We start from the raw sequence: 12255 nt of genomic DNA, 5'->3' as shown, positions 1-12255 counted from the left end.
CCTGCCTCTTCAGATGGCTCTCCCTGTCTCTTCCTGACTTCATTAGCCGTCACCGGCAGACACGGGTCATGGTCCCTTCTTTACTTCCTACACTTCCTCCCTCTATCGACTCTTCTTGACTTTAAATACAACTACCATGCAAAATTTCTTTCCCCAGCTCCTGTGTCTATCTTGGACCCCACACTCACATACATGGGCTCTCCTTCACAAGGTTGTCAGGCAGACATCTCAAACCTAACCTGACACCAACTGACCCTACCTCCACCCCATCCAGCTGGGCCCCACTCTTTTCAGTAGTGACAGCTCAGAACTGAAAGCCTCCAAGGCGTCCCTAAGCCTCTTAGATTTTGTTTTGTTTTGGCCTGTGTGCAGTCCATCTAGGATAGCTGTGCTGCTATCTTCAAACTATGTCTGGCCATGTTCTGTCAGTGTGTGATGTTTCACCCTTACTGTCAACTTGGTGAGATTTGGGACCAACTAAAGGGCATGCTTCTGCAGTGGGTCTGTGAGGGCATGTCCAGGAAGGATTTAGTGATGGAGAAGACCCTTCCCTAGGGTGGGCTGTATCTTACAACAACATATAAAATCTAAGGAGGCCCAAAGAAAAGAGAGAGATGCTTGTCCACTTCTGCTGCTTGTGGTGACCTATCAACCCCGCTGCTCTGGTTGCTGTGTGCTGTTGTATCTTCAGTATCATTAGGCTTCAGCTCAGGCTAACATAGGCTGAAGACCAGCACACCTCTGGGAATCTTTCAGGCTTTTAGCAGCAGTTTGGGATTGCTGAGACATGTAGCCTTGTGTACTGAACAGCTGTGGAGTCCTCAGCCTCTCCCAGGGCACAGGCCATGGTTGGATTACCCTGACCCTATTAGTCATAAGCCATTCTAGTAACTACATCCCTTCCAGGAATATGTATGTATGTTTAACTACACACACAGACACACACACACAGACACACACACACACACACAAACACATACACACTGACAGTCAGCAGTCAGATTGCCCTGGTGACTACACACATACAAATGACACTACTATTTCTCTTGTTTTAGCTGCTGTTACCTGTGGCTGGAATTGCTTCAATGGTCTTCTGCCTTGTTTCAACTCCCCTACTATGCTCTATTCTTAGATGAGTGACTCTTTAAGCGTATAAGCAGGAGATGCCATTCCCTTCTCCAAAGCCCTTCACCTACAGCAAAAGCCAAAGCCCTTCAAATGACCAGGCAGGCTCTGTTTGGGCCAAGTTAGGGCTGCTATTCTGGTCTTCTGCAGCACTCAATGGCCTTCCTTCCTGAATGCTGCTGTCTCAGGACCTTCTCTTTTCCTTTGACACACCTGGTGTCAGTGCCCTCTTAAAGTCACCAAAGGGCCCACTTCATAGTGTCTAAAGCCTTCTAGGACCTCAGGTCTCCCTTCCAGCTCACCTGACCTACTTGATCTTGTACTTACATTCCATCTTATTTAAGCCTGCCTCCCCATACAGAGTCCCACTCACAGAGACAAGCCCAAGGGCAGGAAACTCTCTTACTGCTTGTTGCTGTCCCATTGATGATGAAGGGCCTGTACAGGTGTTTCTAAGGTGAATGCATAATTTGAAACTCTAGTGTTTCTTGGAACCTGGGGGGTGGGGGGTGGGGGAAAGGTCGGTGTGTCCATACTGTATCTGCTGAGAGCTGAAACTGCAACATTCCAGGATCTAGTATGTAGGCTGACCAGTCAGCAAACACTAACTGAGTGGCTTGGAACTAAAGATGGGAGAAGGAACAAAAGTTGCTTCTGTGATTAAAAGCTCAACCCCACCTCCCCCTAAAATTTTTATTATATTTAATATATATATGAAAGATAAATTAAAATAATTTGTATTAACATATAAATACTAATACTAATTTCAAAAAAGGAATGATTGCTCTTTCCCCTCCCTCCCTTCCTCACCTCTTCCCACCTCTTTATGTCCTGGCTAGGCTAGAGTTGGCTATGTATACCAGGATGGGCTCCAACTCAGTTACCTGCCTACCTCTGCCCCTCAAGTGCTTCTGTTAATGGTGTGTGCCACCATGCCAGCCAAGTAAGAGATTCTTCTCTGCCCCCTTAGGCCTGAGAGAAAGAAGCAGTACGGCTCACACTTACCCCACTTTTCTTTCCTCAGTTGCACCCCGTCTCTCACTGCCAGAGGTAATTGCTAGCCTAAGTTTGGTGTTTACCACTTCTACGATGATTTTTCTAAAAATGGATTCCTAAAACACAATAGGAATTTGGGTATTTAAATGATACCAGAATGAAGATTCTTTTGCTTGCTTCACACACATTATCTGTGTTCAGATATATATCTAAGTTTCTATTCATTGCTGTATAGCAAGCCACTCACTTGTTCATTCCATTGTTAGTAGTTTCCACTTCTCCTAATTTGACAAGACTGTTCAACATAACTTTCTGGAAAAGTGTGTATGACTCTATCTGTATTTCAGTAGGACCATATCCATTAGACAGACAGATGTAGCTACTGAGAACTTGAGATGGACCTAGGAGACTAAAGGCTTGAAAGTATAATTTATCTACTCTTAATTGATATAGTAATATGATCAATGAATGGAAAAGTTCAGAGCTGCCTTTGGATTTTGTCTTGGGAGTACTGTCAGCTGCTATATTCTTGTGGGAATCTTTCTGGAATAAGTACTCCCACAACGAGAGCGAAAGAGAGGAGATGCCACCAGTGGACCAAAGCCAGGACAGTTCGTGAAAGGCATCAATGTTGGGTCCATTTTGCACTCTCATTTCATATTCTAAAACCACAAGGTGGGGCGGGCAAACAGGCAAGATTTTACAGAGCACACATGTCAGTCAGCAGGTTGTTAAGGGAACAGCTCATTGTCTCAGCTATTTCTCCAGGTCATTCTGTTCCAGGTAGCAGTGAAGTCATGCTTGGCAGACAGGCCGCGCCAACAGTGCTTTAAGTAAATCATTGAATACATCAATAGCTCAGTATCTAATAATTGGCCTTTTTTGACTTATTTTATTTCATCCTCATAACAATCATATCGTGTCACATCATTTATTATCTTGAATTCATCAATAATTACTTTTGTATACATTTAAGACATTACTGTGCTGTCCTTACTGTGATGTGAGATAGGAGTATAAGAAATCTCAGTTTAGTAGTTATTTCATGGTATCAGTGACCACAAATGTGTCACTTAAAAAAGAGAAGGAACTTGCTTGTGAATGCAGGCTGGTAGACATGTGTGATATGGGTAAGTCAGAAACTGTCAGGGTGTGCTGTTTGTGATGAGGACAGGTGAACACTTTTATTATTTATGTGTATGGGTGGTTTTCCTTCATGTACGTTTATGTACCATGTGAATGCCTGGAGCATGATGAGGGCAGAGTCACAGACAGTTGTGAATGTCATGTGGCTGCTAGGGATTGAACCCACATCCTCTGGAAGAGCAGTCAATGCTTTCAACTGCAGAACCATCTCTCCAATCCCAGGGAGATTCTCAACAAAGCTCTCAGAAAACAAATCTAATCTTGTCTTTTCTAGTAGCTGAGTCTCTGAAGAGATATAGCATCTGGGATGAGCTAGCAAAAATACTTAGTATCTATGTCAACCACGCTATGCTGTATTCTTAGGTGACTATAGATAGGACTGTCACCTAGTTAATGCTCTGCTACCTGTTTAATTTTTATTTTATTTATGTGTATGGATGTTTTGCCTGCATGTATGTCTGCTCAACATGTGTGTGCTTGTTGACTGCAGAGGTCAAAAGAGGGCATCAGATTCCTGGAACTGGTGTTATGGTTGGGTTTGAGCCAACATGTGGGTGTTGGGAACTGAACCTGGCTCCTCTACAAGAACAGCCTGTGTTCTTACATCTCAACCAGCAGCCCTTCGAGCTCTCCAGCACCTCTGCTTGAGCTTTTAAAGTCAAGGAAGGTATAGAGAAATTCCTTTTTGGATGAGACTGCCATTCAATTTCAGGACATATAGTATACCCGATCTTTCTAAAAGTAGCTTACTCCTCACAGGCGTGGCACTGGTCCTGCTAAGACTTTTGATATGTTGAACATACCCAGCAGCAGGCCATCAGCTTTTCTGATGTGAGCCTGTGCACATTACTGATGAGGGCTTTTGCTCTACAAAGTAACGTCCACTGACTTCCAAGGTTTCTAAGGGTCCAAATCAATTTACACTCCCACTGGCAGTGGAAGACGGACAACATCTCCAGGTGCATCTGTTTTTATAGCTACAGGTAAATTTATCCTAGGTTTTAACTTTGCTAACTTTGGTTATTGTTGTTAATCCTCCTTAAATCCCATGTATATCTGAAAAGTGCCTCCCAGGTATTCAGAACTGGCAACTAAAATGTCATGAAATATGGGTCTGATTTTCTAGGACAAATGGAGAGTGAGGTCGGTGGAGCCAAGTCCATTCCTAGTGACAGGAGTGCCCAGTGGAACAATCTGTACACTAATGGATCGTAACTACAAAAGAATTCTGGCGGCCACAATGACAAAATTCTCGACCAGTCAGTGGTTCACAGTAATAGGTTGTCTTATCACAGTCCTGGTTGTCTAGGGTTGGGCAGCTCTGGTCAACGTTGTGAGCTGGCTGGGCATGCCTAGAGGGCTCCATACCTTTCAGTCTAAGATGCAGGGCGGGGGTGGGGGGGCAAACAGGGCTTTGATTTCTAGGCAGACTTGGAACATGCCAGAGACTTCTTTTCACAGCATGTTGAAAGCTGCTGTGTGGTACACCTGCTAATTTTCTAGAGGTTGACACATGTCAGGCAGCTCAGCTCAAACCCAAGATTGCATCTTCCATTTCAAGGGAGATGAAATGGCAATAGGTCTGCCCAGCCTCTGCTGAGACCGGGGCTTAAAGGAACATTTTCTTTTCTATAACCTAAATATGGCATATGTCTAAAAAAAATAAATGCTAAGACTTAATGGAATAAACAGGATGGAACTCCTTTTGTCTTTGTATACCAGTACTTATTTTCCTCTCATCTGCCACATTAATTCTTCCCATATGCTCCAGCCCTGTGTGACAGCACAAAAGACAGGCCAGGTTGTTTGATGGATGGCCTCTGATGGCTTCCAGAAGCATACAAACAAAGGGAGGAACACCTTCAGCTGCTTCCATGTTTTTCTACAGAGCTGCCCGACCCAATGTTCTATGATCATTTTCTAAAGCACACCAACTGCTTCAACCTAATAAATAAAAACATCATTCCGAATATTCACTGGAAGGAGGCTGTATAGGCAAAAAAAAAAAAAAAAGTAATTAGATGTTGTGGCTTGTTGAACTCTAAGATTAGGATGGATATAGCAGCTGTTGCCTGTTATTTCGCTAGAACAGTACACAGTAATAAAAACTAACAAATTTCATCAACTTTCACTCAGGAGTACGCATGCATCTACAACCATTCAGTTGACTGAGAGAAGTCAGGCACAAATCAACAGGTACTACAATTCCCTTAATGTAAAGTTCTAAAAGCAGGCACTAAAAGCAGGCAGAGCAAAGTTAATGTGTGGCAAAACAATAAGTAAAAACTTAAAATCAGGACCCTGGATGGCTCTTAGGAAAGGTGAGAGAGCTGCTTCTAAGGGCCAGGCATCAGTCTCTCTCTCTCTCTCTCTCTCTCTCTCTCTCTCTCTCTCTCTCTCTCTCTCTCTNCTCTCTCTCTCTCTCTCTCTCAGTGTTGTGGGAGGTTTGTGGCTGTTGTTTTCTGACAAATCATTGGGCGGTACATGTCTTTATATGCGTGAGTGTACGTGTGTGGCATGTGTTCATATGCCATGGTACACATGTGGAAATGTTAAGGACAGTTTGTGAGACTTGGTTCTCTCCTTCTTCCATCGGGGTTCTGGGGACTGAACTAAGGCCATTAGGTTTAGTGGCATGCACTTTAAACTGCTGAGTCTTCTCTTCAGCCCAACTGCATTCTTAAGGAAAATTCAAGTTGAACACTGTGCACATTGGGAAATTTAATTTGTGATTTTAAAGCATATATTCATAAGACAAGAGTGACCTATTATTTTCCCTTGATTTAGGTCTCAAGGTGAATTTAGCACAACAAAATCTGTTAATGTTTTATGATTAAGTACATTTTTCCAGTATTAATCTATCTGTAGTATCAATGTATTAATCTGTGTTTCTATAGCTATTAAACTATATATGTGGTATTATGAATTCTACTATATATAAAATATACTTCCATAAAACATTGTATATTTTGTATTTAAAGAGCTAACAAGCAGTCAATAATACCTGGACTCTTGCAGCTCCCATTACCAATTTTAGTAAGGAAATTAGGCTAAATAAAACAAGAAGCAGAATCCAAAGAAAAATAATCCTTTCATTTTAGAAAAATAAATAAAGCCTTCATTAGTGAATTCTTTGGTGTAGGTGAGTGTTAGCAATTTAAATTTTGTTTTTTAAAATGTGTGATTTTAAGAAACTTGAGAGCTTTTCTGATGAGGTCAGGAATAAGGCAAGGGGGTCACCGTGTCACTCTTCATTCTCTATTACACACTGAAAGTTCTAGACAATATAATATGACAGGACGGGAAAGTGAAAAATTTAGAAAAAAATATATGCTCAAAATTTAAAAATGTAGGCAAATAAAACTGTAACAAGTAAAACAAGTGACATAATTGTCTATGTGAGAAATCTGATGGAATCGACACATATTTCTCTGACCTAATAATTAATGAAAGCAAATTCTCAGTGTAGGTGGTTGATAAGCATACACTACTATATAGTGGGGGAAAGAGGAAGGTCAGTACAGAGCAAAAGGAAGGGAAAGATGACAAAGTAACAATAAGGATAAATACAGAGGGAATCACACTAACTTTACTTAAAATTACACACAACACATATATGTACACACACACACACCACATGCATTCACAAAGTTTAAGTGAAATTAGTCCACTTGGGCTGACAATGCTCCCCACAAGAGCCGTTAGACTGTAATGAAAACCCTACAACTAAGTACCAGAAACACCCTTCTGAGTTGTTGGCTAAGGAGTCCTAGAGCTCATGCAGGCAATATAGGCTAGTGCTGATGCCCTTGGTTGTTTCTCAGAGGTTGAACGCAAGTCTGTATTGCTTGGTGAAGACTTCATTTATTTTGGACACAAGATCCAGAGGACATACTCTGGATCCCCCTTTAGCACAAGCTTTCATAGTAACCAAGGGTGTCATGTGAGCTTCCAAGGGAGGGGAAGAACCAACAGTCCTACCCAGCGGTGATGCCTATGAACCACAAGACGGAGAGCCTGGCATGCAGTAGTGGCACTTACGTCATGGCAGTAACCAGTAGTCTCCAGCTGGACTTAAGGTCTGCTCAACAAGTTGGAAAGCAGGCTTGGCACTGTAAACCCAGCCTTTGGTTGGCGAGATCATAGATCTTAAAGAAGAACCCGTTACTGCCACTTTACTAAGCCAGCATGTCCCTAACTGCATTCTAAATACTTATGCTTACAGAGAATTGTATCTTCATCAAAGGCATTTCTCTTTGCAAACAGACACAGACCATTACCAAACCCCACAACTGCTCACAACGCATTGAACAGCTGACCATAAGGTGCCCAGTCCCAGTTGGTACATTTATAACACAACTCCTGCACTTCAGACTCGGGAAACATAGCAGAAGAGGGGCAACAATGATTATAAGAGTGAGTCAGAGGGTCAGGGAATCTGCTGTGAGAATGTGTCTCCTAGAAATGACAGAGATGATTTTTGCCATTGATATACCTGTGATACCTCAACGGTGTGGCTTGCCTAAACGTGGCTTGAAGAAGTATAAAACCAAAAGACATGCTAGCACAGAAGGGAAAACTGGAGTGTGGGCAGCTTATCGGGGGTCCCACCCAAACTGACTCTCCCTCTCCCAGAAGCCATGAACTGTCAGTAGTTTAAAGGGTTTCTCTTACATACTAAGATGAAGAACTTCAATGTGTCACTCATAGGCCTCAGGGAAACCAGGAATAACTTGAATGATAAGTTTGTTTGTAGCTGCTCCTGTCTGTGCCTGGATTGTGTTGAGAGATAATCTCCTATCAAATAAGCAGAGACCTCTGCTTCCCTGTATTTCTTAACATTTGGAAAGCTCAATCCCTAAGCAAGGCCTAGTGACTAAGGGCCTGCCTCCAACATCTACAATAGCAAGAAGAACAGTTAACACAGAAGTCCCCTGTATATTAAAGTAATGGTGGCATAGTTTAGGGCTGGAAACGTAGCTCAGTGGTAGAGCACTTGTGTAGCATGGGTAAAGAAGCCCTAGGCCCTATTTCTAGCAGTGTGAAAAAGAAGGGAGCACCATTGGCACAGTTTAAGCCACTACTTTTGTCTTGCTATCCATAAGCAAGAAAAGGCCATCGTTTGGACCAGGATAGACAGAATGGGAAAAGCTTAAGGCCACCATTTATAGAGGTGGGTCAGTTTAAAGATGTGTTTACCCAGCCAGCATTTATAGCTTATCTATTCCACGTGCTCCTAGTTTGAACTAGGCATGAAACAAATCAGAAGCTCATTGCAAGGGGCATTTTAATCTGCTCATTTACTGAGAGGGCAAATGTTGCATGCACTGACAGTAGTAGGTTTTATAACATAGAGAAGGAAAAGTCGGGGTCTTACCCTCCAATAACCACATAAACAACTCAGTCGTACAAATCACCCTAAAAGGCATGTTCTTGCAGGCTGCCTGCTACTGTGTGATTTGACTGTCCTTGGGTGTATGAGCCAGATTCACCACACCCTGATAAACATACAGATGACAATGCTCCTTGCACAGACAGCTCTATTGTGTGGACCTGGCCTTGGAGAATACATGTTGCTCAGACCTGACTGAATTCTCGGAGGACTGGGAGAGCAAGTTGGAAGTGCTTTTCTAGGGAGATGACAGATGAAGCAGCCATCAGTCATTGATTCTCAAGACACAAAGAGCCTTTGATTCCAGGTCATCCCTGGGGGGATATATTTGTTAGTTCTTCCACCTTGTTTGCCCCTGACTACTAGGTTCATTTGCTTGTGACTGCCAGGAACTCACTTCCACCCTACCATCAGCAAGCAGAGACAGGACCTCCTGAGAGGGCTTGCCCAGAAGCAGTACAGCAGTGGGAACAGGATAGGCTTTTTGCACACTAAGTGGGATGACAAAGCCATTCTTCTCCCCACCCTGTTGCTGCGTGTCTATGGGTGCACACGTGTGTGGGCGTAGATCGTAGATATATGAGAACCAGAAGTCAGTCTTGGGTGCCCTTCCTCAGACACCATCCATGTTGAGTATTTTCGGGACAGGGTGTCTCACCATAGCTAGGAGCTCACTGAATAGGCTAGGCAGCCTAACCAGCTTGCCCTAGGAATCTGTCTGTCCCCATCCATCATGCAGGGCTGCTATTGCCAGCATATACCACTAAGTCAAGCTTTAAAAGACAAGTTAGTCCTGAGGATAGAACTCAGGCCCTTGATGCTTGCAAAATAGGTGATTTACAGAGTGCACTATCTTACAACACACAAAGCGGTATTCGTGAAGACCCAGAAAGCTTCAAAGACAGAACGTCTAAGTTGGGGGTGCAGCATTTATCAATTAGTGTTGGAATTATAAGTTCAGACTTACTTATGAAATATTTTGTTTCTGTATCCCAGATGAAAACAAAACAAATTAACATTTCTTTGATTAACAGCCACATAATGGGAAACATGTTGCATCTCTTTGTAAAAAATGGATGTATTTATTTTTATGTTATGTGTGTAAATGTTTCGCCTGTATGCATGCAAGTCACTGCATGTTGCTAGTGCCTGCAGAGGCCAGAGGAGGGCACTAGATCCCTCCCTGGAGCCTGTGATATATATGATGGATTACAAGGTGCCAGGTGAGTGCTGGGAACCTAACCTGAGTCCTCTGCTGGAGCACGAAGAGCTTTTCACATGTGAGCCATCTCTCCAGCCTCCGTGTCTTTGAAAACAAAACAAAACAAAACAAAACAAAACAAAACAAAACAAAACAAAACAAAACCCAAAGATACCACCTTTATACTGGTGACATGGGACACACCATGTTTACCACGATGCATGAAATCTTTATGTTTACTTTGATGACTTGTGTTCTCTATAAAAGCACTTTACTCATTCTCCCTCCAAGGTATAAAAAACGAGTGGGAAATGTGCACACTACTTTGCTGGAAGAACTGATGTGGGGATTGGGTATGTTAAAGCCTGGGTGTGGCTCATGTGAGTTAACTGCAGTTAAGTGTATTATTCAGTGACTAAACTGATGCTCATGGAGAAAAACTGATGAGCCTTGAGTTCTGCTTGGCCAAGGCAAATAAAAAGGTTACTACTGCACAAAGGATATGCTAAGGATAGGCTTAGCATCATGAAATTCTAAGGGTTTAGCATGAATTAACAGGAGTAATCTTATCCAATTTGGGGAGACCTCACCTTCCCATGAAGAGCAGAAGGGCATACAAAAGTAAATTACTATGGAAAATAGTCACATGTGGTATTTTCATGAGAAAGAAAGAAGGGCTTTGGAAGTCCGTCAGTGTTCGGAGCTGGCCTCAGGCAACTCTGAGATCTGTCATGGTCTTCTGTGATCAGCTCTGCTTCCCACACTTTCGCTTCTCTAATTTCCACCATGTGGATGTTGCTGAGAATTCCTTTGCTGTGGTGGATGTCTGCTGTTATTACTTGGGAGAAGCACCATTTCTGCAGGGTCCTTCCTCTCCTTAATTACAGTCACTTACCTTAGTGTGAGAACTCGGTCTTTGCTATGATCTCTTAAACATCCACAGTGCCAGTGCTCCCACTCTTTTCCCTTCTTTAGCTTCACTTGTGACTGATTTGAATGGACTTATTGTCCACTTGCTGCAGCAGTCTCCTCTTTATTGCATCGTTGTATCTGTCAATAACTCATTTCTGTACAATATCACATCAGTTTATCATTGGGAGTCAGGCAACACATTTCTCTCTCTGTGTGTATACATGACTGTGTGTGTAGTGAATATTAATTATGAAGTTGCACTCAGTTAATATGTCATGGCGAACTAGAACTAGAATTTTGTTCTTGGAGGACTCAAATGATTGCACTGAATGAATTCATGCTATTTTCATCTGTGGGAGGGAAGACTGCCTGTGTATGCAAGACACGGGAGCTTGAAGCAGTTGGTCACACTGCATATAATCATGTGATTCTATGGATAGGCTCCAAGTCATTAGGTTGACTTGGTGACTTGGTCAACAAGTGCCCATGTGTTTTGGTCTTGTTTGGTTTGTATGTGCATATGGGGATAATTCAGGGTTGTTTGAATTTCTGTTCATTTCTGACACTTGAAGGATTTTGGCTCACAGCGCTAGAGGTTTTAGCCCTTGGTTGCTTAGCTGCACAGCTTCTGACGTGTGGCAAGGCAGCACACCACAGTGGAAAGGAGTATGTGTTAGATCAATACAGAGAGGGGTTACAAAGGAGACATGGACTCCAAATGCCCTTTTATAGTGTGTTCTTGGTGATGTACCTTCCTTCCTTAGTGCCGCCACACTTGTGAACACTGAAGACTGGCAGCTAAGCCTTTAACATGTAGGCCTATGAGGGGTGTATCCAAAGCCTGGCAAATTCATATGCTGTAATATGAACCCTTGGGGGAACAAAGCCAGTTCTAAACATCCTTGGGTCAGAAGGTCTATATCTCAAAAAATTCCTGTTCACTTACTCTCTGCACTGGCCCTTTGACAATGCTCTCCTTTCCTTGGGGTTTGCTACATGGTGCAGGCTTTCTTTGTTATCACAGAACTTTTGTTAGTGAGAACACAGAACTTAGCCATACAATGCACCTGCTTTATCCTGTAAAGAGAACCTCTTGGGCTTTGGAAAGGCTCCTTCCTGTTTCTCACCAGATTCTTCCCTTTCCCCTTGGAGTAATCTCTCTGGCACTTTCTCTGATACCTTGGCACAGTGTCATTCACTAGCTCTTCACTGGAACCCAAAGAATAAGCAAGCTCTCTTTTAATCAATGCTGCTAAGTAGACCACTGTGTTTTGGCGATAGTAATAAAAACAAGAGCAGTCCTGGTACCAATGTCTAGTGAGCCTATCTGAATTGTTATAAACAATGTCTCCATTTCATCCTTTCCTTGCAAGCCTTCCTATTCTGGCTTCAGGCAGTAAAGTAGCAGCTGCCTAGCCGGGCGTAGTGGCCCACGCCTTTAATCNCAGCACTCGGGAGGCAGAGGCAGGCGGATTTCTGAGTT

General features: G+C 42.9%; 1 long non-coding RNA gene across 1 annotated transcript in view; it reads right to left on the bottom strand.

Moving 5' to 3' along the window:
- Positions 1-4879: 4879 nt before the first annotated feature.
- Positions 4880-12255, bottom strand: part of LOC110291652 — a 62808-nt gene continuing 55432 nt past the window's right edge. The window contains exon 4 of the long non-coding RNA XR_002377590.1: positions 4880-5254. This is a non-coding gene — a long non-coding RNA (uncharacterized LOC110291652). The remainder of the gene's footprint in view (positions 5255-12255) is intronic.

This window comes from Mus caroli, chromosome 3 (genome assembly GCF_900094665.2).
Source record: "Mus caroli chromosome 3, CAROLI_EIJ_v1.1, whole genome shotgun sequence".
Lineage (NCBI taxonomy): Eukaryota > Metazoa > Chordata > Mammalia > Rodentia > Muridae > Mus > Mus caroli.
The sequence above is the reverse complement of the archived record's forward strand: the minus strand, read 5'-3'. Positions and strand labels throughout refer to the sequence as shown.